A 24,139-nucleotide genomic window follows, 5' to 3' on the forward strand; every position below is an offset into this window, starting at 1 on the left:
GGGATCAGTGAGGGTGATAAAGATGGCAGGGGAAGAATAATGAAGAGGAGACACTGACCAGGATGCATTATTCGCAGCCAGGCGTCAGTGGCTCACACTTGTAATCCTAGCTACTCAGGAGGCTGAGATCTGAAGATTGCGGTTCAAAGCCAGCCTAGACAGGAAAGTCCATGAGACTTTGATCTCCAATTAAACACCAAAAGTGAGCCCAAAGTGGAGCTGTGGCTCCAGTGGTAAAGCACTGGCCTTATGAAAAGGTGGAGGAGGAGGAGGAGCAGGAGGAGGAGGACGAGGACGACGAGGAGGGGAGAAGAAGAGGAGGAAGAAAAAGAGGAAGAAGAAGGAGGAGGAGGAGAGAAGAGCAGGATGAAGGGAAAGGAAGGGAAGGAAAGGAAGGGAAGCAACAGAAGGGAAGGAGGGAGGGAGGGAGGGAGGAAGGAAGGAAGGAAGGAAGGAAGGAAGGAAGGAAGGAAGGAAGGAAGGAAGGAAGGTGCTCAAAGACAGCCCCTGGACCCTGAGTTCAAACTTCAGGATTGAAGGGAAAACATGCGGTATACTCATAAACTGACTTGATTTGAATCCCTTTTGTACAACTAAGATGATAAAAGCTGGTAAAATACAATAAATGATAAAATGTGCCATTCCAGTCCAAAGAGAATTCAGCCAAGTAAACTGTCCACATTTTAAAGAGCAGTTGCCAACAAACCATGGTCCTCAGCCCATTCTGGTCCACTCTCTGCTCAGTAAATAAAGTTCTAGGGGAACCCAGCCACACTCACCCACTGATTCCCTGCTGTGGCTGCTCCAGCACTAGCATGGAAGACCAGAGCTGAGCATTGTAACAAAGACCCTGTCATCCACGAAGCCTATAATATTACTGTGACCTTCACAGAAAATGCTTTCTGAACTAAGATCAGCAAGTCCCTGGAAGGTGAGACTTTTCATCAGCACATGGAAAAGGTGAGAGTAAGTCATGACACCTGATCAACAGCAGCCTAGCTGAGCCACTGTGTGACCTCCCATTTTAAATAGTGCCACTGTTGTTTTAACTAGTGCCACTGTTGTGGCTCCTATTTATCTTTTAAGTTTTTATTGTTTTGTTTATATAGTACTGAGGAATTGAACCCAGGGCCTCATGCATGCTAGGCAAACACTCTCCCACTGAGCCACATTCCCAGCCCCACAGTTGGCTTTTAGAGTAAAAGAAAATAGGGAGAATAAGTTTGTTTACTTAAGATTTTTGTGCTGATCTTGGGGCTTGAACTTAGGGGCTGGACACTATTCCTGAGCTTTAGTGCTCAAGCATAGTGCTCTACCACTTGAGCCATAGCTTCACTTCTGGCTGTTTTGGTGCTTAATTAGAGATAAGAATCTCACAGACTTTCCTGCCTGAGCTGCCTCTGATCTTGAGCCACAGATTTCAACTTCCTGAGCAGCTAGGATTATGGGCAGGAACCACCGATGCCTAGAATAGCCTATTTTATTTATCCAAACTATGCTAAATATTATTTTGCCACATATTTTGCTGAATATCTTTTTACATCTTTTTTTAATTCATTGTTGTACACCTTAGTGTGGACAGTGCATTTTCAGGAGAACTCATACAGCTGAAAGCATTTACAAAGGCAGAGCCATAGCAGTGAACTGGCACAGATGGACCTTTTACAGTGACTGGCAGTAGTTAAAAGATGCTGGATGGAAAGTTGCACAGGAAACCTAAAATGGAGAATCCTAGGTTTAGTGTGTCAGTCCTGAGAGCCTCGCCCCTCCCCTCTGGCTTGCTTGCTTACATGCGACAAACTGAACTTTTTCAAACTTAGCTTTCTAGTTATACATCCTTGAGAAGCACTTGTGAAACAACCTTCCTCCTTCACAAACCAATAGGAGAAAGGCCTGATATGCAACTGAAAAAGAGAAGGCCTGGTAACTGCCAGAACCTTCTCAAGATTTGACTTTGCTTTGGAAAGCAAGCACATTATGTATTTTCCCTTACACTGCATTCCAAGTGAATTAAAAAAAAATCCTGATGTGCTGTAGTCCAATCAAGGTAGGCTACATTGACCAAGAAGTGTTTTGCCCATTACCATGTCATTGTAATCTCACTGTACTTTTTTATCCCTCCCAGTCTGAGGAATTTTCTTAGGTGGTCATGGGTAATTGCATGGACAGAGTGATTCTTGAAACCTGTCATGATTCTTTGACAACTTCCTTGTCAATCATTGCAGAAGACACATGTCCTGGGAAGGGAGATTTTAAGAGGCAACTTAAAAGATGGTTTTGAGCTGGGTGCTGGTGGCTCACGCCTGTAATCCTAGCAACTCAGAAGGCTGAGACTTGAGGATTGCAGTTTGAAGCCAGCCCAGGCAGGAAAATCCATAAAGAATAGGATTCATTTGAGAGCATCTTGTGACAAAAGGCAAACTGCCCCTCACACAGGCAGTGCCCTCTTGTCATCCTGAGAGAACTGTCAAAGGCTCTGCAGCTTTGTGGTTCTTCCAGGCCTCTGGAGTCAAAGGCTGGGTCAATGGTCAAACCAGGCCATGCCTGTGTCTTGGGGCTGTTTAAACTATGCAGACCTTTTTCACCCCATCTCCTAATTCTCCCTATTTAATCTGAAGTCAATGCTTGCCCCTCGAAAGGCAGCTGAAGATGTACTGTCTTTCCATAGCTGCTGTGCAATAATACATCTCCTTGCTATGTCCTTCACCGTGTCTCTTCATTTGGCATGTAATGGCAAGCGGTCAGAGTTAATGCGGGTCTCCTGCAGTTTGGGGCCTGGAGTATAAAAAGCCCTGTTTTAAACTAATACTCCAAGCCCCCTAAACTTCAGTCAAAGCCTGTGTAGTGCATGGATGCCATCCGCCAGTCTCCATGTTCTTCTGAGATGAGCCATGTTCACCTCTGAGAGTGCTTTTTCTAGTTTAGTAACCTGCTTCCACTACTGACTAAAGCAGAGGAGAAGATCTCAAGATCTTGGAGAGAATATATTATACTGACAATTTCCAGCTCAGGGGTGACAAGCCTTTGCTAACATCAAAGTAGCCTGTAAGATCAAAAGATAGCACAAGATGCTTGTGAGTCCCCAGGCCACGTAAGGGTTAAGAAGTATAACACTGTTTTCACTGTATTTGATGTTAGTATAATTTGGGGAGGGGAAGGGAAAAAGCAAATTGTTTAAATAGGGATACAGGTGGACCCATTGCAACAATGACAAGATGCTATGTCGAAAAACTAACTTTACAACTTTGGCATGTTGGGGCGGGGGCGGGGGGCAGATGGGAAGGGATGGGAAGGGGAAACAAAGGAGGAAGCAACAATGCTTGATAAGAAATGTACTCATCACCTTGCTCATGTAATTGTAACCCCTCTGTACAGTATTTTCACAATCAAAAAAATAAAGAAAAGGCTTTGTTCAAGCCTAACATAGGTCATTAACAGTACCTGGAACAACAGAAGATTTGGCTTGTTCATTTGTACTTTCAATTACAACCCCATGCAGGCAAATTTCTTTTGTGTGTATGTCAGTCCTGGGGTTTGAACTAAGGGCCTGAGCAGTGTTCCTGAGCTTTTTTTTTTCTTAAAGCTACTGTTCTCCCACTTAAGCCATACCTCCACTTCTAGGGTATTTTTTGGGGGGGAGAGAGGGAGGAGTTAATTGGAGATCAGAGTTTCTTGGATTTTCCTTTCCAAGCTGGCTTTAAACTGCCATTTTCAGATCTCAGCCTCCTGACAAGCTAGGATTACAGACTTGAGCCTCTGCCACCTAGTTGGAACTGCAGCTCTAACAAAAGAATGACCTTGACCCATGAACCACACCCTAAAGGTCAGATGCACCTACTACTCATTTCCATATTGTAATTCTGTCAATCTCTTCCATCGCGAGGCTGGCCTGGGGAGGGATTCAACATTCCAAATCTCTAAATATCAATCAAAACCCCTGGCCAGGGTAAAACTGCTTGTCTTCTCACCCCAGAGATGAAGTCCTTTTCAGTCAGCAGAAAGGAAGCTGGTGGGGCTGACTGCCCGGTAACACCCAAGCTTCTGCAGAGATAGGAGCTTCGTATCCTAGGCTCATTCGGGTTTCGAGGAAATAACTCCTCCACTATTAGTTAGGGTCAAGGCACATGACAGCAGTTTCTTGGGCAATGTGAGGGCGGCCATGTTTCCAGTCTCTGCATGCCCAAGCAGTTGAATAAAGGCCAGGCCTGTGGCAGTGCTTTCCAGAACTTCAAAGGCTGGAGTCATCGTCCTTCTTGGGTTGCGTCCTGCAGCTTTCTCCTGAGGGAGTGAAGCAGCTTGATTGATATTTCAGTGCCACAGGCACTGCCCAGCCAGGAGCCAGCTGGCAGGAGATTTATTTGAAGTCAGGAAGTAATGACTTCCTGCTCCTGCCAGCAGGACACCCAAACACGGTGGATTGGACGTGGAGGCTCCAAAGTCACCAGGGGCCTGGGCAGGTTTATGGGTCTTGAACCCCCAGGGAAAAGCAACGCCCTTTACCCAAAAACTTAAGAAAAGCAAATCTGATCAACAACCAGCATCGCATTACGCTTTCCTTTCCCACAGGGATTCTTCTTTGCGGTTCATTTGGGCTTCCGTTTCACAAGGAAGACAAAACCACGAATATGTCAAAGCATAAATCAAGATGCAAAATGTCATCTGAATGCCAGACTGACCCTGCATGACATGGATTCAGTTCTAAGTTAAAAATAAGCCTGTGTTGCCACGCGGGGCTCCAAGGGGCTGAGGCTCCAGCCTGCCTGCCGTGATGCTGGCCTGCAGCAGGAGTCGGGAGCATAGCACGTTGAACTCACACCTGATTGTCAACAAGAAATGGTTGCTAATGAAGCCTCCTAACAGGTTCCAATTGAATCCATTAGTTCTATTTTTCCTCTTCAAAAGGTTTATAATGCACCTGATCTATAGGATGTGGATTTTTTTGTTTCCATTTTGCTTTTTTTTTTTTGTGCCAGTCATAGGGCTTGAACCCAGGACCTGAGTGCTGTCCCTGAGCTTTTGTGCTCCAGGCTGGTGCTCCATCACTTATGCCACAGCTCTATTTCCTGCTTTTCGGTGGTTAACTGGAGATAAGAGTCTCATAGTCTGCCTAGGCTGGCTTTGAATTGCAATTCTCAGATCTCAGCCTCCTGAGTACCCTGGATTACATGCATGAGCACCCTCAGCAGCACAGATCTGTATCTCTTAATAAGCCATTTCACTATGATCTTTTTGCAAGAATAGGACTTTTTTTTAAAATCTTATATTTTTTTTGTTTTTACTTATTGGTTGGTTGGTTGCAATACTGGGAATGGAATGCAGAATCTTGTATGTATATGTATCACCTACATCTCTAAATGATAAAGAATAAATGAGCCAAACTGACATGGTGGTACAGGTCTATAATCCTAGCTTTTCGAGAGGTGGATCTGGGGAGGTTCAATGCCAACCCAGGCAAAAAGGTTAACATGAGACCCCATTTCAAAAAAAAATTTGAACATGGTGGTATATAACTGTAATCCCAGCTATGTGAGAGGCTAAAGAATTGAGATTAGAAGGCAGCCAGTGCAAAAAAAAAATAACTAAAGCAAAGGAAATAATAAATAAAAGTAAACAGGCATACTATTATCCTACAACAACCAATTCAAGACAAAATAAGAAGTTTTTAATTTCTCCCTATAACATCTCAACACATTTAAGGCCTTCAATATAGAGTTTTAAGATTTGGATTATATTTGTTAAATTCTTATTTACTTTGGTCATTTAATTCATTTTGTTTTAATAAACTATTTACAAACTAATTTCTGTACATAGTAATCTAATTTCTTATTGAACTTGAAATCTCAATATTATGTGCCTGGTCTCTCTCTCTCTCTCCCTCTCCCTCTCTCTTTCTCTCCCTCTCACACCCTCTCTCTCCTTTCCCCTCTCTATCCCTCCCTTTCTCTCTCTGTTGCTGGGAATTGAAACTAGGGCTTCAAACTTGCTAGGCCAGTGTTCTACTACTTGACTAGCAGAGATTATAGGAATGCATTACCATACCCAGGTTCATTTTCTCATCATAAATCTTCAGTGCTTAATTCCGGAATCCATACTTAGGTAGTTGTCTTCCAAAAGTAAGCACAGGGCTGGTCTAATCTGAGCCTTGCTCACTTCAGATATTGATGGGGAGGAGGGAGCTATGGCATCTAATAATTACAAGGCAGGTGGCATCTCGGTTGCCAGCACTTCCTGAGGTGGACATGTTTTAGTTAATCCTTACAGCAATTCTGTGAGATGGGGAGTCATACCCCAGCTTAGGGGCTAGAAAACTCAGGCCCAGAGAGTTGAGATGAGCTGCTACCCCAGATCACACAGGCCGTGACTACCAGAAACAGAAGGGTTCTCTAACACCAAACTTAGCTGGACTAAAATTAGAACTCTTGGAGCCATTTCCAATCAAAACTTTGTCTTTGGGCGTTTAATGAAATCTATAATGTGGAGGTCCTCAATGTGGCTTCTGTTTGTGAATATGTGATGCTTGAATTTTCATAGAAATGTTGCTTGTATTTTTTTTTCTCTTGGGACCTCCCACTTGCTGAGCTTGTTCACTCGCAGATTGTGTGCTTCCATTTGAGCCATATCTTTTAGGCATGGTGTTTTGAAGATTTCTCTGCCTAGGTTAGCTTCAAACTGAAATCCTTCTGCTCTCAGCCGTAGGTAGCTAGGATTACAGGTGTGAGCCATCCACACCTGCCTCTACAAATGCTAACTTTATGTCTGCAATTAAAAGTACTGACAGGCTATGCCTTCGCTTAAATATCACTCCGTTAATTTTATCTGTAGCATACTATATATATTTTCTATTTCAAAATCCGTTTTTGAGTGATTTCCCCCTTTTTAGAGTTCAGATATATTTCCTTCCACCATCTTTTGATTTATTTCCTTTCCTCTTTCTCTTTTCCTTCCTGTCTCCTCCTCCTCCTCATTCTCTCTCTCTGTCCCTCCTCTCCCTCTCCTCTTATTCTCTTTCCCTCCCTCTCTCCTCCTCTCTGTGGAACCCAGGAACTCGCACATACTAGACAATTGCTCTGACACTGAGCAACACACACTTCCACTCCAAAATTTTTAGTTAAGCTGGATGCGGGTAGCTCAAGTCTATAATCCTAGATACTCAGGAGGGTGAGATCTGAGGATCGTGGTTCAAAGCCAGCCCAGGTAAGAAAGTCCATAAGACTCTTATTTCCAATTGACTAACAGAAAACCAGAAGTGGAGCTGTGGCCCAAAGTGGTAGAGCACTAGCCTTGAGTGATAAAGCTCATGGGCAGTGTCCAGGCCCTAGAGTTCAAACCCCATGACCAACAAAAACATAAAAATAGATAGATAAAATTGTTATTTCCCTCCTTTAATTCCAAGCCTGTGCTGTCCCAAATGGCCCAAATCTCAGATGACTTCTTCGTGGCGTTGGCTTCTCTATTGAAACAAACCTCATTACCTACTGAAACATCCATTATTAAAATCTACTAAAATCTCTCTCCAGTGTCTATCCTCAAGCCTTCTCTGCTCTTTCTGAGCTGTATCCTTGACAGCCCATTACTCTGATGACATTTTTGTTTGCTTTTTGCAGTGCTGGGACTGAGCTCTGGCATTGTTGATGTCATGCAGGGATTCTACTCACAACTAACATGCCAACCCCCACTCTGATGACGTCAGTTATCTCCTTTCTACAGGTGGATCTCTGTGAGGTCCACAGTACTAGACGCCATCCACTCTTCCCCGGGGGGGGGGGTCATTCAAGTCACTGGGTTTGCTGCCATCAGCTCAGGCTGCTATGACAACTGCCACAGGTTCGCAGCCTAAAGCATGAGAAACATATCTGCTCTCAGTCCTAAAAGGCTGCAAGACCAAGATCAAGTTGTACACAGGTTTACTTTTTCCTTGGCCTCTCTTCCTGGGTCTTCTCATAGTCCTCCTTCTGGATGTGTCTGTGTCTATTATTCTCTTTTTCTTGAACACCAGGTGTTTTAGATGAGAGCTCACCCAGATGGTCTCACTCAATTAAATATCTCATGTATGTGTGTGTGTATGTGTGCGCGTGCACGCACATGCGTGTGCAGTATGGCTTAATCTCAGGGCCTTGCGTTCTCACTTGACATTTTTGCTCAAGGCTGGCACTCTAACACTTGAGCCACACCTTCTCTTCTGGCTTTTTGCTAATTAATTGGAAATAAAGGTCTCTTAGATTTGTCTCACTTCAAACTGGGATCTTCAGATCTCAGCCTCCAGAATAGTTAGGATTACAGGCATGAGCCACCAGTGCCCAGCTAAATGCCTCTTTAAAGACCTTGAACTCCTTCTTCAGAGAGGAAAATACACTGATATCTTCATTGCTCTTTCTCAGAGAGAAATCCTGGAATCATAAAGGCAAATACATCTCCTTGACAACCCTGTGTGGACTATGTTTTATATTAATTCAGAACTTATTTAAGTGGCCTTGCAGTGTAAAATATCATGCTTCAGGAAGAAATCTCAAATACAAATAATCCTAATTAAGGTGATCCTATTATATAAATTTAGATTTCCATCTTTAAAAATTCAGGCAAGCTGTTGGCTCACTCCTGTAATCATAGCTACTAAGGAAGCTGAGATCTGAGGATCACAGTTCAAAGCTAGCAGGGGGCAGGAAAGTCTGTGAGTCACTTATCACCAATAAACTACTCAGAAAAAACCAGAAGTGACAGTGGCTCACGTGGTAAAGTGATAACTTTGAGCAAAAAGAAGCTCAGGAACAGCATCCAGGCTCTGAATTCAAGCCCTAGTACTGGCGCGCGCACGCGCGCGTGCACACACACACACACACACACACACTCACTTCTGATCTAATTCAGAATTTACTACGACATAAGAAAGTACCATAGCTGCTTCGCTCTAAGCCATCTCATTCTACAAATCCCACACTTTGGCCATCACCTGCGTCACCGTGATTGAATCATCTCTCTGATCTCAATGCGGGGATTTCCAGGACTAAGGGTACAGCTGGGTCGTCACCTCCCACGGTTCAGCCTTGCCTGTGTGGGCTGCAGACCCTGTGCTCCTCCAGCTGCTCTCTCTATCCCCTACAGCCATGGAAACAGCACTCTCCAGGTGTCTGAAGATGGCCACGCTTGTCCTTTTCAGGCCCAGGACACCACCCCCACCAACTCCTTCTCAGGTGAAAGGTTCCTAATTCGTTTACCTGGCTCACTTAGCAGCAGATGGCTAGTCACTCATTGTCTCTGCCACCCCATATTTGCAAACCAAGCTGTTTTCAAGACTAATGCATATGCTACTACATTATTTCCCTAGAAGTTAAGTATTTTTTTGACTTGTGCATTTCCATTGATTACCACTGACTTCCTGAGATCTTTACTATTCCCAGAGACCCACACGTCTTCCTATTTCTTTTTTGTGTGTTTTTATCATCTTTAATATCTTCTTCATCCTTTTGTATACAGTATATCACAGAGAAAGATGATTTGGGGAAACTTTAAAAAACTTGCACAGAAACATGAATGTTATAATGAACTTACAGAATTTTGAAATGAGAAAGAAGCTTATCTTAATCTTCTTTAAACCTTCATCATGTCTAAGCTCACTTTAGACACTAGAGGAGGAAGCCTGATGAGAAAAATGGTTTGCTGTGGGTCATTCCTTTAATTCAGATGTCTGAAAATCTACTGTGTGTTGGGCACAATTTTATTCTACACTGCGGTGTGTGGTGGGGGAAACATCTGCAAACTTCTCTGTTCTATTGTGACTTGCATTCTATTTTTGAAAAATTGAGAACCGAACTCAATTCTTCCTCTTAGGCTCTTCCTCTCTCCCCTTTTATATAGTCACAGAACTTTTAAATTATCTAAATCAAAGCTACACAATTTGTTTCTGGAGGAAACCAGCCCCTAATGGGGAAACTCCAATAAGATCAAAGGGGAGAAAATTAGCTAGTTTGTTCTTCCATATTGCAAGCTCTATGACAAAGTACAGCTGGGTAAAAAGAGAGGCTCCCAATGGAACAACATTAAAAATGTTTTCTCTTTCTTCCCTCCCTCCCCTCCACTCCCCCTCCTTCCTTCCTTCCTGCCTGCCTGCCTGCCTGATGATACTAGAGCTTGAACTCTGGACCTCATGCTATTGCTTGTTTTTTCCACTCAAGGCTGGTGCTCCAACACTTGAGCCACATCTCTATTTCTAGCTTTTTGCTAGTTTATTGGAGCCAAGAAGCTCATCGACTTTCCTGCCTGGTCTGGCTTGGAACCTTGGTCCTCAGATCTCAGCCCACTGAGTAGCTAGGATTACAGGCACGAGCCACTGGCACCCAGATGAAAGCATTGTCTGATATAAGTTGAGAGGCAATTCTACCAGAAATTTCATTGTCAGGGACATGCTATAACTTCTGTATTTTATTGAAAAACTACAGGGAAAAAAGGACAATTCCCATATGAAATTTCTAGGAACAATCGCTTCTTTAAACATCCATCATTTCTTTCAGAAGTAGTCAGCTCCTGCATCTGATGCATGAACTCCTCCCCCAGAACTGCTTTGGCACAACTCTGCCAGGTGTACCAATGAATCATCATTCCTCAATTGACTGGGGACTGGAGAGAAGTTGACCCTGTGTTCTTCTCCTTGTGATTCTCTCTTCCGTCCATCATTCTTTTCTCTCTTTTTCTCCCCTGAAAGTGCCACTCTATGCCTTGTCTTTTGATTTATGTCCTTATAAAATGATAAATATTGAAGCCTGTTATTCCCCTAGGGGCATTAAGATAAATAAACCCTGGCAGTTTATCATAAATTTGTAGTGGAGACAGACACACCAACCAATTACCCTAATGCAATGTGATGTTTGTGTTTATTCTTACCAGATGCTGACAACTCTGTTTATTAAATCACTTTGCAGACATTTAGTTGACTCTGGAATAGGTCTATTGGATTAGAGGGATATGGACTGGCATTTCTGAATGCTATACAGGTAGTCACAGGCCTAAGAGGGTGTTGTTCAATGTGCCCCTTACACAGGGAGCTGGCTGCCAGTGGACTAGGAGAGAGAGCCCTGCAAGTGAGAAGCAACTTGTGGACAGAAGACTCACAGCATAAGAGTGAAAGTCACCCTGGAGACACCATGTGCAGATAAATTAGTAGGGCACCATGGAGAAACAAAAACCCACAGCTCAGGGCTTGGAAACTGCTTTCCCAAACCCTATGCTGTGATTAATATATGTATCAAAGCAATTCCCACCCAGATAAGTGAAATCTTCCAGCTAGAAGAAAATCACAAATAACATCAATCCAAATGTGCACAGAAAAGTCCAGACTCATTGCAAGTCAAAAACTGTTCTTGAGCCAGTACCGGGGCTCATACCTCCTCAGGAGCCTGAGATCTGAGGATCATAGTTCAAAATCTGCCCAAGCAGAGAAGATGGTAAGTCTCTTACCTCCAATAAACTACTCAGAAAAAGCCAGAAGTGGCACTCTGGCTCAAGTAATAGAACGCTTGCTTTGAGCAAAAGGAGCTCAGGGACACTTCCCAGATGCAGAGCTCAAGCCCCATGACCAGCAAAAGACAACAAACAAGCACACACAACTGTTCTTGCACTCATCATAGACTTGAGACCCTGGAACAGTGGAATATTCTGAAATTTAAACAGAGGAATGCATGGGCAAGGAAAAATGTGGTTATAACACCTACTTATCTAGGGTGAGACCTGCCAGATACCATTATGAAAAATTGTGCCCATGACTTCTAAACAGTGGGCAAAAGCAGAGCATGGAAGACCAGAGGAACACAGGGATCCTGGGGCTTGTGGTAAATGAGGAATTCACACTTGTTTGCTCCCTGCCACTCTGGGTGTCACCAAGTGCTCACAGAGGTCAGTGCCTGGTGAAGGAGGTGTGACTCCAGGCTGAGATCCTTCTCCAGGACACTTTTTGAGGGCAAAATTTGAGTTTGAACCCAAGAGTCTTGCCCTTGCAAGGCAGGTGTTTTACTTGAACTAGGCCTCTAGCCCTTTGTGCTTTAGTTTTTAGATACAGTTTTATCTTTATGCACAGGCTGACCTGGACTGTGATCCTCTTGTTTATGCATCCTGCATATGAACTACCACTCACAGCTGTTATTGTTTGAGATGAGAATCTTTTTAAATTTTATTAAGGTATATTTTATTTTTATTACAATTTGATTATTTTAAGTAATTGTACAAAGGAGTTAAAGGTGAACATGTCTGTTTATGAGTACAATGTATCTTGGCCAGTATCACATTTTTTTTATCATTCTTACGATGCCACAGGTCAAGATGCACTGTAAATATAAATTGTTTTATTAAGTGGAAAAAATTCAATACATAACCTTAAGATTAAGAAAAGTGAGTAAAGCGGTGGGGTGAGAGGGGGTAGGTGTTGAAAGGGGTGACACTGATCAAGAGGCACTGTATTTATAAACTACTCTGTTGAATGGCAACTCTTTTGTATAACTACCTAAGGAACTTAAAAACGTACTTTTATAAAAGGTCTTAAGCAGGGGTCTGATGGGAATGGTGGCCAGATGGAGAAACCCAGCTTGGAGAGTCCAAGGCTAAGGCTCCGGCACAGCGCCTAGCCAGAACAGAAGCTTAATCAGAATGGCAGAGAACATCCCACATCTCCACACCCCAACAAGAGGAACAAGTAAGAAGCAACAAGTAATAGCATAGAATAATGACTTACAGGAGAAAGATAAGAACATGAAGAAAGGCTACCTCTGAAAATTCAATGCAAAGAAAAGACCTAAAAATAAGGATATGAAGGTATTAACAAAGCCCCTCAGGCAGACAGAGCAGCCCGATCCTAAACACAAGGTAACACTCTAGGAATCTCAAGATCAGAGGGCACTAGAGGTAACCATGGCAACAACAAACCTGAAGCCAGGAATAAATCAAACCACCACATTAAAGGCCTAGCAGAAGGGAAAAAAAAGTGTATTCATTTCCAGGCAGAAATGAGTATTTGCCTTCACTCCTATTATATACTTTGTAATAAAATTTTTGAATTATAAAAATAAAAAGAGAAAAAAAACATAATATCCTCTCAAGAGACAATGAAACCAAAGAAACCAGACTTTCAAGTTAAGAAATTCTAAGTAACTAATATATGCGTGGAGGCTAATAAAAATATTAAAAAATGTGAAGAACACACAAAATCAAATGAAGAGAGGAAAAAGAAAGAGAAGAGGGAAAAGAAAGAGAAGGGAGATAGGAAGTATAAGGCTCAATGACAGGCTAGTGTTAAAATCTGTACTAACAGAGATGATTGGCTGTGTCTGGGTCATCAGAGGCTTTACCATCTGAGAAGGTAATTAGTGAGGTTGAAGATAGAGCAATAAAAATAACCCAAAATGACAATGAAGAGGAAAAATACACAGCACCAAAGGAGTTTGGAACAATATCAAACTGTCTAATATGTGTGACTGGAATCCCAGAGCTCAAAGAGATGGGCAGGAAAAACAGTATATTCACCATCTTCTGAATCAATGATTTATTTATCAAACCACAAATTCAAAGAACACCAAAAATACCAAATGCCAAAAAGCCAACAAATCAAAGACAAACCTACGTGTGTCATATTTGAACTTCTGCCGACCAAAGACAAGAAGAAATCTTGAAACTAGTCAGGGAAAACCACATTACCTATGGAAGTCAAAGATAAGAATTACACTAGACTTCTAGTCAGACTATGCAAGCCAGAAGATGATGGAGAGACATCTCTACAAAACTATAAATATAATACATTAAAAACACATTGACACAAAACCTTTCTGCCATCCTATTCCCCTCCATAATCACCAGGAAATCTCTGAAGTTCTAGAAGTCTTTCCAAACTAATTTGAAGAAAAGATTTGTCTTTAGAAAACACATCTCTGTGTGCCAATGGCTCATGCCTATAATCCCAGCTGCTCAGGAGGCTAAGATGTGAGGATCTTGTCTCTAAGCCAGTTCAAGCGGAAAAGTCCATGAGATTCTTATCTTTAATTAACCAACAGAAAACAGGAAGTAGAAGTGTGGCTCAAGTGGTAGAGTGCTAGCCTTGAGCATAAAAGTTAAGCACGATCATGAGGCTCTGCCCGATATGGACAGAAAAAATATAATGAAAATAAACACACACACACACACCTACCCCGAACAAATCCTACCAAAAAGCTTAAAGATGCTCTATCACTAATAGCTACACCAATAATGGATGTGGGAAATATCTGAGCCGATGATTGCAATATTCAAAATAATATCCACGATTGCAGGATTTTGTGTCCTTTAAAAGTTTACAAGGTTCTGGATGTACAAAGTTATTCTCCTACAGAGTCCTGGTGTAGCTATGGAGTAGCTTCATCTCCACAGGCTGCAGGTTTGAAAGATTCCATTTAGCATATGGTTTCCTTGAGAACAACCCAGATGGGCTTTGAGAGAGGGAAAGGCCAGCTGCACACATTACAATTGGATCTTAAGAAGACCAAACAAAGCTGTCCATTAAATGAGCTCTTAATAGGCAGCCTTTAAAACATGATTATTTCTCATTATCCCACAAATGGAAGCCATTTGCTTTGTACTTGTCATACGGAACTCTGGGAAGGAGGACAAGCCAGCATCTGCACCAAGAAGCACCAGTCTGCCCTGACTGTAGAGCCACCACTGTAGAGCTCAGTGAATCTCCCCCATGAATTCATTCAACATACATTATACAGTCAACATACACTACAGCATGCAGGTTGCTGTTCCAGCCCACGACATGTAACAATGAACACACCATGGTCCTTATTGTCCAGGGTGTTTTACCCAAGTTGTGGGGGGAGACAACAAACAAATGTATACACCTCAGCAGTTCTCCTTCTGTGAACCGTTAGTTACTTGTGATTGAAACTGTCCATGGTCAAACACTGAATGGAATATTCCAGAAGTAAGCAACTCCTGGGTTTTTATATTGCACATCTTCCTGAAGAGCATGAAGGAATCTTGCTCCATCTAGCTACCTATCCCACATGGACCACAGCCCACCAGCCCACCATCAGCACAGCTCAGTGATCTGGGACCACTCAAAATGAAAAATTCTTCTACTAACTCATCATCAGAAAGACAAAAGCAAGCTGGTCTATAATCCTATCTACTCAGGAAACTGAGATCTGAGGATCTTGGTTCAAAGCCAGCCAACTTGGCAGAAAAATCCGAGAAACTTTTTATCCCCAATTAGCCAGCAACCTGTTAGAAGTGGAGATGTGGCTCAAGTTGTAGAGTGCTAGCCTGAGGCAAAAAAAGGCTAGTAAGAGTAGGAGTCCCTGAGTTCAAACCTCAGTACCAACACACACACACACACACACACACACACAAACACACAAACACATATACACAAACACAGAGAGAGAAAGAGAGAGAGAGAGAGAGAGAGAAGCCAAAAGCTGCTATCACTGTATTACATCACAAAGCCTTTTTATTTCCATATCTCTGGGTTCAGCAAGAACAAATAGGTACTGAAAATACCCCACACACTCATAAAGATGAAAAGATTACTTATACTGTTTACCCCACCGATGCCTCAGTTTGTACAGAGGTGGCCGTGAGGAGAGATGGGCAACAGAGAATTAACAGAGAGAAGTAATCCAAACAAGAGTATGCTCAAAGTAAAAACAATCTTAGTCACAGACTGCATCTATTAAAGAACATAAAAATCTTGAATTGAATGTAGTATTTAAAAAAAAATACAGTCAGGGCCAGGAGCTAGTGGCTCATGCCTATAATCCTAGCTATTCAGGAAGCTGAGATCTGAGGATTGTGGTTAAAAGCCAGCTTGGGTAAGAAAGTTCCTGTGACTCTTATCTCTAATTAACCACCAGAAAAACCAGAAGTGGTGCTGTGGCTCAAAGTAGTATAGCACTAATCTTGAACAAAAAATTTCAGGGACAGTGCCTAGGCCCTGAGTTTGAGCCTCATGAACTACCAAAAACAAAACAAAACAAAACAAAAAGCAAAAAAAAAAAAACAAAAAACAAGAGTCTCTTGGACTTTTCTGCCCTGGATAGCTTTGAATCCTCTCAGATTTCAACCTCCTGAGTAGCTAAGATTACAAACATGAATGCTGGCTGCAAACAGCATTGTTTTGGTGAACTTGAGATGACCCTCCAGCCATTTCCACTCAGGTGAGAAGAGGAACAATTCCCCAATAGCCCAGAAGAAGAAAATGGATACAAATTCAGTCTCTTATTTTGCCTAAGAGATGCCACGATTAGTGCAGGCCTGGTCCCTCATTTGCATGAGTGGTCCAGATACTCTGGCTACACGCCCTTTTGGGCTGTAGATGCTCCACTCTGAGCATCAGCCAGGAGAGAGCCTTCTGTGCTGCCCCTGGGTATCACAACATTAGGCCCAATAAAAGGTTTCTCTCAAGTGGTCTTGTCTACTTTTGATCATCATTAGTAGAGCAAGGTGAACTGGAAACACAACGTGAGAAGAGGATGGTAAAAGTGACAGCTAGACACCATAGACCAGAGAGGTACTAGGTACTGTCCAGTGCTAGAGATCATAACACCCAAGAACTGTATTACTGGGTAACAGGGATTAAGTGTATCCCAGCAAGCAACTCGGGATTGAGAGTTGTAACCCTAGGCATGGTTCAGGGTTCTGACACAGGGACCCAACTGGTTTTGCTACAGGGCTAAGCACATCCCAGGACTTAAGGCCAGTGTGAAATGACAATTATAACATTAGAAGGTTCTACGGGGGGGTATTTTCCACTGCTGCTAGAAACCAGGGATTCCGACAGCTGTCAAATATTGGAACACTAGGCATCTCTCAGGGCATGGAGATATAAGCCTTGGTCCTTGGGCACGCAGTATCTTGGGATCAACAGCACTAGAAGATCTTCTCCTGGTCTACCCATGATTCCTATGTGGTTGGTACAAAAAGAGTGGAGTCAAGTAATCGGTCTCGTACACAGTCCCATCACATTACATTTTACAATTTAAATATTGGCATTGAGTTAAAAACCTTGGTTGAGTTATATCTCAATACGGCAGATTTTTTTTTAAAATTAAGAGACTATGTAGAACACAGTGACATATTTTACTTTATGTTTTTATCCTCTTTAGTTGTAAAAAGGAATTATATTTCAATAAGGCAGTTTTTTAAAAAATTCAGAGACTGCAGAATATAGCAAAATGTTTTTTAAAAGTTTAAGTAGTTGCACAAAGGCGTACATCTCAATAAGGCAGCTCTTTTTAAAATTAAGAGATTGTGCAGAACACAGCCAAATGTTAAAAAAAATGAAAATAAAAGAGAACAAGCAACAACAACAAAGGCTTCCTGGGTAAATCTGAAAAACATTCACTAACAAACCCACAAATACAATTTTCATTCGGAAACTGTCCAAATAGTGGCTTGACCTTCTCCCTGTCTACTCTAAAGTGTTGCAAAAACTGAACACTAACTTTTGCTCACTGAGTGTGCATTTGAACTGTCTTTACGCATATAAAAAGGCAGTTAACTACATTTCAGATATTGAGGTGCTTTGTACTTAAATCATCTTCTTGAAACTTGACAAAAAAAAAAGTTGCCCGGTTTGAGTTTGTGAAGTGTAAAATTAGAGTGGCCCAATTTCATAGGGATTGAAATAGAATCATTTCTGAAGAGTACAAAAAGGGAATTGCCCAAAGCACTTTCATGTAGAATGTTCTTTTTAAAAAAAAAAATTCATTATTTACACTGCAGAGCTTTATTTCCTAAGGGGCTTTGACAAAAATAGAATCATAAAATGCTAGCATCACAAAGGACTTGGAAACCATCTGGTTCCTCTTCATTTTCGGGTGAGTTAAATGAAGTCCAGTGAATGGAAGATTCCTGGGGAAGAAGCCAGGGTGGAGGCTGGAAATGGAGGATGAAGCTCCACCCCCTGCCTCCCCTTGATAAAGAAAGACTAATATGGCAGCCAGTACCCTGGCTCCCGTATCACAGAGCCTAGCAGGGGAATAACAGTGCTAGGTCCATTCCCTAAGAGAGACATCCATTATTCATTCATTCCACTAGTGTATTGGGCATCCTAGGACACAAAGCTCTAAGCTACATCCTCCTTGTCCCTGGATTATGACATAGAACTTCATGACACTTGTTTCTAGCAATGAAGAAACACAATAAACAGTTCACAAGCCAATAAGTTATTTAATTGTACACCTGACACCAGTGTTACCAAGAAGCACCTGGAAGGGAATCCCTAATTTAGAGGGGTGTGAAAAAACTGGTCCTCCATTGTTGATATGACCACCACCATTTTGAAGTCAGGATGGACCACAGATTATGGCAGATAGATGAAATAAGAACATTTAAAAAAAAACTACCTCTCCCCACCCCCAGATTGCTGATAAAAGATATAAGAAAAGCATTATCAAGGGGAAGGAGGGCGTTGAACACACTGAGTCAACCACCTCTCTGCAGTTAGAGTAAAATTCACTCATTCATAAAATTCATTAAAAATGCATTCACAAGCTAGATTTTTCCCATCATTCTTTGGACTTTGTGTTTTCCTAACTCTCAAGCAGATGCCCCCCCTCATCTTTTTTAATGACTTAATCTTTTGTTTGTGGCACTGAAACAGTAGATAGCTGTGACTAAAAGAAATTGACTAGTCAGTGACTAGTCATGGAGTAAATTTAGCAAGGTTAATCAGACCAAGTTCCCATTATACCTGATGTCTAGGTTAAAAGAGAAGGGCAACAACAGCTACTATAGCATAGTAACTTTTTTTCACTGAGATGACACATTTATTTCATGAATTCTTCAGTCCCAGTGCTCGCTCTCTCTCTTGGATTTTCTCCATTTAATAAAAAGTCATGGAGGGCCTAAGCAAACCTACTGCAATCATTGTGCTTTCTCGTGAATACCACAAGAAGTTGTCACAGTTCACAAAGGCCACCCTAGACATGAGGAAGCTGGTAATCAGATGGGAAGGGTGAAACACTCAAGGGCATCCCTGATCCACTCTCAATAATATAGGCATCCAGCAGCCCACTCCGCAGCACTCTGCAGGCTTCACAGTACTCCCAGCGGAGTTTCTGGACTCAGTACACAGGATCCCTCAGGGTGGCTTGCTGCACCTCATAGCTTTCTGGGGACAGCTGTTCAAGTGGGGGCACCGACCATCCCCCCTCCAGAATCTGGATCTCCACCACCACCACCTCAGGAGAACTCACAACTGTCCAGCCCACGTGATCAAGTAGGCCAGGTAGGCTGGCTGGCAATTTGTTGATTTTTAAATGCTTAGTTGATCAGATTGTAGTCTAAAATCTTCAGTGCGAGAATAGCTTCAAGTAGTTTAGGAATAACAATCCAGTTGATTCTGTACAGTTAACAAATGCTAACAGAAAGAAGAATCTAGTAAGTTTATTATCCAACAAAAGGTCATCTTTGCAGAAATGCTTCAAGCAGATGCTTTTGGTATGTTTTTTGTTTGTTTGTTTATTTTATTTTGGGGTTTTCTTTTTTTTTTTTTTTTTTTGCCCAGTCCTGGTCTTGAACTCAGGGTCTCAGTGCTGTCCTTGAGCTCTTTCAGCTCAAGGCTAGTGCTGTAACTACTTGAGCTGCAGCTCCACTTTTGGTTTTGTTTTGATGATTAATTGGAGATAAGGGTTTCTCCAACTTTCCTGCCCTGGCTGGCTTTGAACCGCACTCCTCAGATGTTAGCCTCCTTAATGGTTAGGATTACAGGCATGAGTCACCAGCTGCAGATGCTTCCTTTGTGTCTCCTCAGGACATTTTCTCAGCAAGGGGGATGGGCATGGTGGAAAAATTAGTAGGGTAGGTGTTTGAAAGATAGTATGGAGTACCTGGTCTGAGGAGACAATGTGAGCAAAACCTGGTACAGCCACATGAAGAGCACTGAATGGGCCCTGCCACCCAGACATGGAAAACAGCTGTCTATCATGGAGTAGGGTGAGTATGGTTAGACTTAATTCAATGCAATACTCAACTGATTTTTTTAAATTTCCTTTTGAAAATATATATGAATATATGAATGTATATATATACACAGAGATGTATATACATATATACACACGATACATATATATATATATATATATATACACACACACAATAATTGGAGAAAGAAAAAGGTAGAGCTGTAGTTAGTAGCTACTTCCAAAAGTATGTTCTCACAGGGGTTGAGAAATTCTTTTCTGCTAAGGGCCATTTGGATATTGATAACATCCCTCTCAGGCCACACAAAATCATCAATACAGGCAGATGCGCTATGGGCAGCTAACTGACAAGAAGTATACATGATTCTCATCATGTATCAAATAATGTCCATCCTATCACTTACCGAATAGTTTCAAAGGCCAAAACCTCCAAAGTTTAGGGAGCCTGAAAGGAGTGTGAAATGTACATTGTGATTCATAAATGTGTAATGAGTGCCTAAGATGCAATAAATAACTAACTAACCCTGGTTTTTCCTCCAAAAGGGAACTCTTATGACATGAGTTGGAGACAAATCAGGGGAATTCATGCACAGGAGATCATGCCCAGCTCCACCTCCTTGGGCTGTATTCCAAGCCAGGGGGCTGAGCTATTAAGGAGGTAGAGGACAAGTCTCCACAAGCTCCATACTCTGCTCCACAGAGCATAACCTCATGTGCATGCCCCCATCTGATAGAGAAGTCCAAAGCACTGACTCAGTGACTGAGTAGAGAAACTTAACGTGTTTCCCTACCCAGTTTGGATCTTTACTAAAAAAAAAATCTATTCCCTGCTCCTCTGGTGTCCCACACTTTGGAGAGGGCTTCTAGACACTTGAAGAAGGGCTAAGTGAGAACAGGCCCAGGACAGGATGAAAGGCTTCTCTATCGCCCTGAGTCTTCCTGCCCACTGACACAGCTGGCATCACCAGCCATCCCCTAGACCTGTTCAAATTCCTACTCCATCCAGTCCATGTGCACACTCACAGTGGCCACACAGAGCTGTAAGTCACCCCTGCTTCCTGCCTGCCCCACCCCAACTCCAATAGGAACACAGGTCCCCAAGTCACATCCAACTCTTTCCTCCACCATTATCCCTGTCTCCCAACCAACCAGACTCTAGCTGCACACTGCACGTCTAAGGCACAATCAGAATGATATTTACATGTGAGAGGACACTGAATGACATCCTGCCAAGCCCTTCAGATGGCTTCCTCTAACACGCAGAGACAACTCTTGATCTGGTCTCTAAGGCCCTGCCTGGGCCTCTACTCCGCACTTCAGGGCCTTTGTCCCAAGTCTCTCCACCCCATCTTATTCCCCAGTGTCAGCTTACCCTCAGTTTTCTGACCAAAGAGCACCTGAGAGAATCTCTGTGAATTTCTCACCAATTCCCAGCACTTCCATAAGGTTTGTTCTCCTTAGTAGCACACACTAGGACCTATCAGGAAACACAGACACTCACAAACACATGCGCACATACCTTTGCGAGCACATGTGCACAGGTGAACTTGATGCCCTTGAGTGGTAAGGGCATATATTCATATTCAGTAGGTACTAAGAAGATTCAGCCATTCCTGTCTTCAGCCTCCCTTAAGCAGTAAACACCTTTCAATCCAAGGAAGAGGACCTTGTTTAATGTCTCTATACCTACATTATGTAACCAGTCTAAAGAAACATTTGAAAACACTTTAGAGAACCCTTCAAGAAGTTGGATGGTATGAGTGATTTTCTTTTCCTGAGAGTTTCTTCTTGCTTTATGGGAAAAGAGATTATCTTTCAAGTCCTTTTTTTTTGTTCCAGGAGAGTAAAAGGCCAAGAAATAAATCCATGTCCCTGACACTTATTTCAATGTACGTCTCCCATTCATCATTTGTTAGTGCTTCTTCAATCAAAGAACCGAGTAAGACTGTCTACCCAAGTGCAGGGAAGAGCACAGGTTGCCGGGGGATAGGAGCAAAGAGCTCCTCCTAATGTGCCAAGACTATTTTCTGTATTAAATCACTTAATAATTGTTTCATGTCTGTCTTTGCTTTGCCCTGAAGACACCCAAGAAAGAGTTTCAAATCCCATTTTGTGGGTAGAGTGTTCTGAGCAAGGGAAGGGAAACCACCTAGAAACTGTTCCCAGGAAACATCCCATTCTCCCCATTCCAAGCATGAGTCAGGCAGAACAAGACTTCATAAATAAAAGCAGAGAGCGTGTGACTACTCTCGGCTCCATAAAGTCCACATGGAGTGGAAGCAATGGAAGTAAGTCCTGCCTGCTCAGCTGCATGGTGAAGGGTGTAAATGCAGGACATGCTGCAGAAACAAAGCTCAGGGAGGAACCCAATCTTCTTTCCTCTAGGATGAAATGACTGAAGAAGGACTCTAGGGAGGAAGGACTGAGGGGAGACCACTGGGAGTCAGCACTTGCTTCCCTGTTGAGAAAGACACTGGGTGGTATCCAAGAGGTTATAAATGGGCTAACTGAAGTATAAATAGACTATGGACAGTGTAAATAGTAGGATGCTTTGGAAAGACTAGGTCAAAACCCAACAAAATAAGTACCAGGAAATGGATACTTGCAAGGGGATGGGGACAGGGGGAATGAACAGAGGAAAGGAGTAGGCTGCAGGAAAGAACGCATTGTATATGCCACAGAATTGAGAAAAATAAGGGAAGAGGAGGACCGAAGTGGAGTGAAGATGTTGAAGGGATGACATAGATAACGATGCATTGTCTACATAAACTGCTTTGTTAAATGGCAAAAGAAACATCCAACACATAACCTCGCCATTAAGAAAAGTGAGGGGGGAAGGGTGCAAGAAAAAATGGAAGGGGTGACATTGATCAAGAGGCATTATATTCATAAACTGCTCTGCTGAATGGTAACTCCTCTAACTATTTAAAGAAAATAAATGTGAGCACAGCTGACTTGTTTCCTTGGGTTCTTCAAGCCACATCCTAGAAACTGAAAGATAGCACATATCCTAATGTAACACTGGCATTCTGTGATTCACAGACTGCTATCCCAAACAAAAATACGTGACCCCAGGACAGAAGAGAAGCCCTGCAGGGGGGAAGGAGGGAATCGTGTTTGGCAAAGCAAGGATATGTCTTAGAAAAATTGGGTCTGATGCCAGATACCAGTGGTTCACATCTGTAATCACTGCTAATTGGGAGTTACAAATGAAGAGGAGGGCAGTTCAATATCACCTTGGACAAAAAGTTCCAGAGATCCTTTCATGCCAATAATCCTAAAAGGCTGAGAGCTGAGGGTTGAAGTTCAAAGCCAGCAAGTTCAGGAAAGTCTGAGGGATAATAATCTCCAATTAACAAAAAAAAAAAAAAAAGCCACAGTGGAGTTCAAGTGGTAGAGCACTTACCCTGAGCAAAAAAGCCAAGCAAAAATACCAGGCCCTGAGTTCAAGCTCCAGTGTTAGCAAACACAGACACAAGAATGAAACTTAGAATATTGTCATTAAAGAAAAAAAACTGAAAACAAGCCAGGTACTGGTGACTCCCACCTGTAATCCCAGTCCTAGCTACTCTGGAAGCTGAGGTCTGAGGACTGAGGCTTGAAGCCAGGCCAGCCAGGAAAATCTGTGAGACTCATATCTCCAATTAAGCAACAAAACAGCAAGAAGTGGAAGTGTGGTTCCAATGGCAGGGTGCTAGTGGGACATGGTGGCTCACACATGTAACCTTAGCATACTCAAAAGACAAGATCAGAAAGATTATGGTTCATCTTGGGCACAAAGTTCCCAAGACTCCATCTTAACCAATAAGAAGCTGAGCAAGGTGGTAACGTCTTTCACCATGTTGGAAGCATAAATACAAGGAGGTGGTTCAGGTCATCTGAGCATAAATGCATGACCCTATCTCAAAAATAACCAAAGTAAAAAAGGGATAAAACATGGCTCAGTTGATACAGTGCTAGCCTGGCAAGTGCAAGGCCCCAAGTTCAAACCCTAGTATTGCTGAAACCAGATGGAGACAATTATATGGTAAACTGTATTTTGAAATGATGGATTCCATTTTGTGCCAAGAGACTGCCATTTTGGTAAAGTTACTATTCCCAATATCTTAGGATATGCTTAGTTTGCTATTCTTCTAAAGTTTCCCTGAAGAACAAAAGAATATCTTTAGCCTAGAGAAAGAGATGTCTGGCATGCTATGCAG

Source organism: Dipodomys ordii, unplaced genomic scaffold, assembly GCF_000151885.1.
Source record: "Dipodomys ordii isolate 6190 unplaced genomic scaffold, Dord_2.0 Scaffold15, whole genome shotgun sequence".
NCBI classification, from domain to species: Eukaryota; Metazoa; Chordata; class Mammalia; order Rodentia; family Heteromyidae; genus Dipodomys; species Dipodomys ordii.